Source organism: Kryptolebias marmoratus, linkage group LG13 (genome assembly GCF_001649575.2).
Source record: "Kryptolebias marmoratus isolate JLee-2015 linkage group LG13, ASM164957v2, whole genome shotgun sequence".
NCBI lineage: Eukaryota > Metazoa > Chordata > Actinopteri > Cyprinodontiformes > Rivulidae > Kryptolebias > Kryptolebias marmoratus.
In genome coordinates this window covers 27582762-27588870 of record NC_051442.1, presented here as the reverse complement: position 1 = coordinate 27588870, position 6109 = coordinate 27582762, and the positions used below count along the sequence as shown (strand labels likewise).

At 39.2% G+C, this 6109-nt stretch overlaps 1 long non-coding RNA gene across 2 annotated transcripts in view; it reads right to left on the bottom strand.

The window, feature by feature from the left end:
* Positions 1-6109, bottom strand: part of LOC108248814 — an 80348-nt gene that overhangs the window by 4095 nt on the left and 70144 nt on the right. The window contains exon 3 of one of the 2 annotated variants that reach the window (XR_005233941.1): positions 3241-3476. This is a non-coding gene — a long non-coding RNA (uncharacterized LOC108248814). Of the gene's footprint in view, positions 1-2760; positions 3477-6109 lie in introns of those variants that run through there. The other variant, XR_001809163.3, reaches the window with a different exon arrangement.

Here is a 6109-nt window from a genome sequence, read left to right as displayed (position 1 = left end):
TTCCTGAATCCGAGGTTCGACAATCCGACGGACCCTCCTCTCCAGAACCCCCGAATAGACCTTACCGGGGAGGCTTAAGACTGTGATCCCTCTGTAGTTGGAACACACCCTCCGGTCCCCCTTTTTGAATAAGGGGACCACCACCCCGGTCTGCCAATCCAGAGGAACTGTCCCCGATGTCCACGCGATATTGCAGATAAAGTTAGTAAAAACACTAAAAATTGTTTTCTTTGTACCTGTGTGTCTGTTAAATAAATGTCCAAAAAGATCCATAAAAAAGTAGTTTTAATTTTTGTATCAATGCTGAGGCAGCATTTACACTGTTGTTTTCCTGTTTATAGTGTCTCCTGTATTTTTATTTGTTTTTTTGCAATCAAAGTTCTTTAGCATTTTAACCCTTCATATATCACAACATTTCGCTCAGTCGGGAGTAGTGCAGTGACTTTTGGTATTTGTATTTTTTATTTGTAAGTATTTATTTTTGTTTACAAAGATTTTCATATTTTGAGATCTTTTCAATTCCTAGCAACCATCATTCTCTTTAAAGTCTACTTCCTTTGCTATTTTTTTGTCTTGTTTTGCTTTTAGATAGTTTTGGCTGTTTCAGCTTTTACCTAGTGCACCTGTCATTTTAGCATTTTAAGCTACCCTTGTGATGGTTTTAGATTTCAGATACTATTTAGCTTTTTTTTCTGTTTTACTAATTTGAGTCATTAGCTACTGTTTTGCTAATTTCAGCTTTTAGCTACTGTTATGCTTGTTTTAGCTTTGAGCTTGTGTTCAGCTCATTTTAACTTTACAACTTCAGTTCTAACTTCTTTAACAAATTTAAGCTAAGTTCTTGAGCACTCAACATTCATGCTGCTTTTTATTTTGTTGAAAATGCTAAATTTTTCATGTTTTTATGAGCTGAACAAGTGTCCAGATTTAAAGAGGTAAGTTTAACTGGATGTCAAATCACTTGATCTCCCCTAAAAAATAGCAGTCTCCAGAACAAATGCAGCATCTGCACTAGAAGAAAAAAACTAAAGTGTTAACTTTGCTGGTGACCAAAGGGTTAAAAGTCTTCATCCTGCAGCAACAATGTGAGACAAACTAAAGGTCTCACTTAAGTCCCAGCCACTGGACAAAACAGAGCATAATTTCCCCAGCCAGTTACAGTTCAATAACTCCATCAAGCTATTAGTTAGATACCAAGTTTCCCTGGCAACGCCTATGGAAACAGGGTCAGAGGAGACCCCTGTAAAAATACAAACAAACAAACAACAACAACAAAAATACACACACATATGTGCAAACTGCACACAAACAACAACCAGTGCAGGAAACCTTTCCAGTTGGCCGTGTTCAGACCCCTGGCCTGCGGGGCCGACAGCCTGCTCCCTCAGAGTTATACTGTTTGCTTTTCAATCAGCAGCCCTGCTTTTCCTGCTTCCTGCTCGGTACTCACAGGCCCACTGTGACAGGCCTCCCAGTCCCAGCACACCCGACCTCCCACCCCCACCTCCCACAGAACTCACTGTAATTTGTAGAAGTTAATGAAGTTTATCTTTCATCCCCATTGCCCCAAGACGAAGAAAAAACTTTTGTGCCTTTGATGTGTGAGGATAATTACATTACAAGTGGCACTATGATTTATAGGCACTGATTGAATTAAAAACTAAATTGAATTGGTAGCGTATCAGATGTGTGTCTGTGTGTCTTTGCACAGGGGATGTGTGCGCTGTCATCAGTACTTCGTGTGTGTGTGTGTGCTCAGGTGACTGTCTGGCCTCCTGCCGCAGTGTCTGGAAACTCAGACACCACCAATTCCAATCTGCACTCATACCTTCTGCCCCTCCTCATCCCCACCACCTGCACCCCCCCCTCCACGTCAGCTCCAGTTTAAACCCGAGTTGTCGGATAAATAATAATCTCCCATTGTTGTGGTTTTGAAGCAGCGATGCCGCAGCTGAGTGTGTTACACGACCACCTCAGAACAATGGAGTGTAATCTCTCACACGCACACTCGGGTTCATTGGCTGAAGCTTTGGTTTATCTACACGTATTCAAGATCTGAATCAATCCCTGCAGAAGAACTTTGACAAATACTGCTGTTTATTACGGAAAAGTAGTGATAAATGAACAAGGTACCATAGTTAGATTCTAGCTGAGGCACTTCCCCTGAGCATATGCAATTTATTGTCCGCCTCTGAAAGACAAAGGCAAATGATTATTTTTTTGCCTGTGTAAATGATGTGTCTGTCTGTTAGCAAAATATCTAATTTTAATGAAACCTTCAGGAAAAAAACATTGGCTGTGTATTTACAACGGATTAACTTTTAAAGTTAATCCAATTCAAAATAGCTGCCACAGCTAATCAATCTTAGCAAACACAGAATTTTGCTACAAGTGTCAGTTTTGCTGATATTGATCTAAAATTTGATGTAGTAGTATCTGAGAGTCATTCACAGTGTGAGTGTGGCATCTAACAAAATTGCACGAGATTGTTAACAATATCCTCTTCAAGGGTTGGCTAAAACACCATCATCATCAAAAGAGGATCTGGCATGCAAGTCAGCAGGCAATAAGCATTCCTTTAAGGAATGCAAAGAATTTTTGTGTTAACATGATCTGTTTGTCATTCCCAGCACATTTTATGATCCGTCATGACCCATAAAGATTTATATTGGCACATTTTATTTCTACATTATGTGCCCATCATCTAATCCAAATCTCTACCATGCAGAAAATGCAAAAGATACTAGAGTCTGGAACCACTGCTGTTTTTCCATTTATTTTTTTCAGACTTGGAAAACACTAAAATCATAATTCATTTTTTTCAATGCTGTGTAGGAACCCTGTAAACGGGTTAGGTTAGTCAAACTAAAAATCCCACAATATTTAATCAGTAACAGTAGGGTTGGAATTACATAAAAATGGTTCATGCAAATTGTTTCCAAATTTAAAGTACTGATGGTGTATATTTTCTTGGAGTACATGTCAAAGCTATATCAATTTGCCAATTAAAAATTAAGCAGATTTAAAATGAAAACATCCTTTTTGAATGACTCCACCAGATGCTGAGCGATATTATTTAGACGCAGGAAACAACATCAGTTTCGCAGCAAGAAGTCCTTTGACTTTGAACAAAGTTAATCTCCTTATTTGACAGAGTTACAAAGTAGCCGAGGGCTGATTTTTATGGGTTGATATTTATTGGCTACTTGGCGGATTATTCTGAGCATGCTGCTTTCTTACTGTTGGTGAAGGCGGGTGGAGGGAGTGTGAGGATTTCATCAGTGGGCTCAGTGCGCTGCCAGACTTTGCTGTGTGTCAGACAGACCCTAATAAACCTGTCTGGCTGTTTTGTGGGCTCTGGATCCATTCCGGTGTGTTGGACTGCTCAGTGCTCGTCACACTGCGCCTGGCTGTTTGGTATTCACAGATCACGGCACTCTTTCAGCTGTTGCTGGGAGCTCCGTGGCACAGGCACACTGATTAGTTGGCATCAGCATTGTTCACCATGACATCAAATGGAGGTATGGGGAAAAAAAACAACAACAACACAATTAGCAAAAAAGGGCAACTGCAGGAGAGATGGAGCAGAGGCTATTACAGAGCAAATCAATTGTTTTGAACTGCATTTCTAATTTAACTCATTTAGAAGAAATGAGGTGTTCAGAGAAGCAAGCTGCCTTGGGGAAAGTTGAAAAACCAGGTCAAGCTCTAATAGTGTATGAATTCACACCTTCCAATGGCATGAAGGAGAACTATTATTAAATAGGCAGGTTGTACATTTTATCTGGTAGTGGATAACCCAGTCAGTCATGGTTTGTCCACCAGGGGAGCGACACACGTCTCTTTTCAAAGTAACACTGTTTTGATTTAAATGTTTGCAATAAGCTACAAGAGTTAGAATGTTAGCAGGTGAAACAGATGCAGCCTACTGCTAGCACTGGAGGCTAATAACTTTCTAATCCATTAGCTAACATCTTCTTGTCAGGCTCTCAACATTACAAAAAGCAGCACAGCAGAGAAGTAGTAATATTTAACGCAAAAGGCAGAATTACTTTATTGTTATAAATAAATTGATCTGGTGCTTTATTTTCGGTAATAAGAAAGGAAGGCAGAAGCATTTTTCATAAGCCTTATTTCTCTTAAAGTGAAACACCTTGTTTCTAGGTTCATAGCAATTGGCCAAACAAAATAGTCTCTTAAAGGGGAAATTTCAGCTCCATAGTGAACTGCCTAAAGTGTCATTAAACAAGCTGCTCATTGTGTCCATAATGTCTTATAATTTGTTTCAAAAAAATAATTGATTTAAAACAGCATGGTGTTAAATTATAAAAAAATAATCTCAATGCTTGTAATTACATGAAAAAATAGCCTTGATCTTAAATATTATTGTAAATAAAATGATATAATTAAAAAGCTGATGAAATATTGGCTTAAAATCTGTCCTGAGAGCAGGAAAAAGCTGTCAACATGTTTGTTCTCTCGGTCTCCTTATATCTGTGCAATAAAATTTAAATAATTTTAAATAAATATTTGAGGTAGTATTATATTATCATAATAATATAATTATTATTAATTATTATGATATAATTTTGGCAACAGTAGTTATATAATTTGAATTTCTGTTTGTAATAAAAGCAAATAAATCATATTCCTAATTTTTTGTTTTAATACTGTCAAACTGTGATATTTTTACTCACAGTTAGCATACCATCATAAATATCACATCAGCCCAAGCCTAGTCTGAGCTGGTGTCGAGGATTAATGAGTATGACTCTGGAACTTGTGGTTTGGACTGGTTGGTGTCAGATTATGTGTTTTTAAGAAGGGGATTCAAACACGGTGTTTGTTGACAATACAGTAAAACGTCTGTTGGCTTTCACTGCTACCATGCTGTTTCAAACAAACAAAAAAATGTCCCATATAAAATAAAAGCAAGCACACTTCTGCATGTGCATTTTCAAAAACTCTGCAGTGTGCTTAACACTTTCTGACTGATGTGACAGAGGAGTCGATAGAGATCTTTGTTGTACCCAGCTGTATATTTTTAATGTGTCAGCTCATTTTCTTTTTCTCAGCATTGTCTTCTGCACCGTGTACATATTTTTTAAAATGTAAATCAATTGCTGGTGTATTCCAACTCCACTCTTGGAACATTTGGTACAAAGTCGATTGTGCCCTCCACCCGCGTCCCAAGAGCCTAACCCGTGATTTTTTATCAAGAGAGCTCACAAGTTAGGGTCTCAGGGAGCACGTGAAGTACGACAGTCTATTGAGGAGCTGCAGTCAGCTGCTGCAGGGCAGTGAGTGACACCTTTTTCTCCTGCTCACTCATCAATGCACACACACTCGGTCTCTTGCACTGCCACTTAAAAGTGTCCCATTTTAGCCAAGAAACACCCACAGCCAAAAGGTATCTGTCTGCGATCAGAAAACCAAACGATTTTCATCCTCTGGACAGAGAAAAGGGTTCCCATGTTTCCTCGTTCTCTCCACTGCAGATAACTTATTTTTCTCAAAAGGCTGAGCTCGATACCTGTGCACACAAAGACAATCAAGGATGAAAACATTTTAAGATTTGAGCTGACGTACGACCAGTACTACAAAAACCAGACGACAGCTGCAGTAAAGAAACGACAAGACAAAAGAAGCAAATTTGTCAAACAACACGGTACAGTTTTTGGAGCTAAACAGACCTAAACGATTTTCATTTTGCTGCACAGACAGATGCAGAAGCAGACACAAGCCTGCACTGTGCTAACTAGCCTTTGTGCAGGAGAAGGAGAAGCCCCCCCTCAGTCAGGCAGCCAGGCTAGCCTCTTTGTCCTAAAGAGCTTCAGCTGATCATCAGTCGACACTTCTCTCTGCCAGGACGATTGGACGGAGACTCGTCTGCTGGACCGTTCTTCCAGAGAGCCCTCTGGTTCTCCAGAAGGGGCCAAAAGTCCAAATTGGCTCAGTTACTATTTAGAATAATAATAAAAATAAATAAATAGTCTCTGCTTTGTGGCAGCTCAGCTCAAAATAAAGTTCCACCTTAAAAAAAGCTGTTCAAAAAAATCATCATCAGAAAGGAACAGATTTGTTCCCAGCACAGGTTTGCAATCTGCCC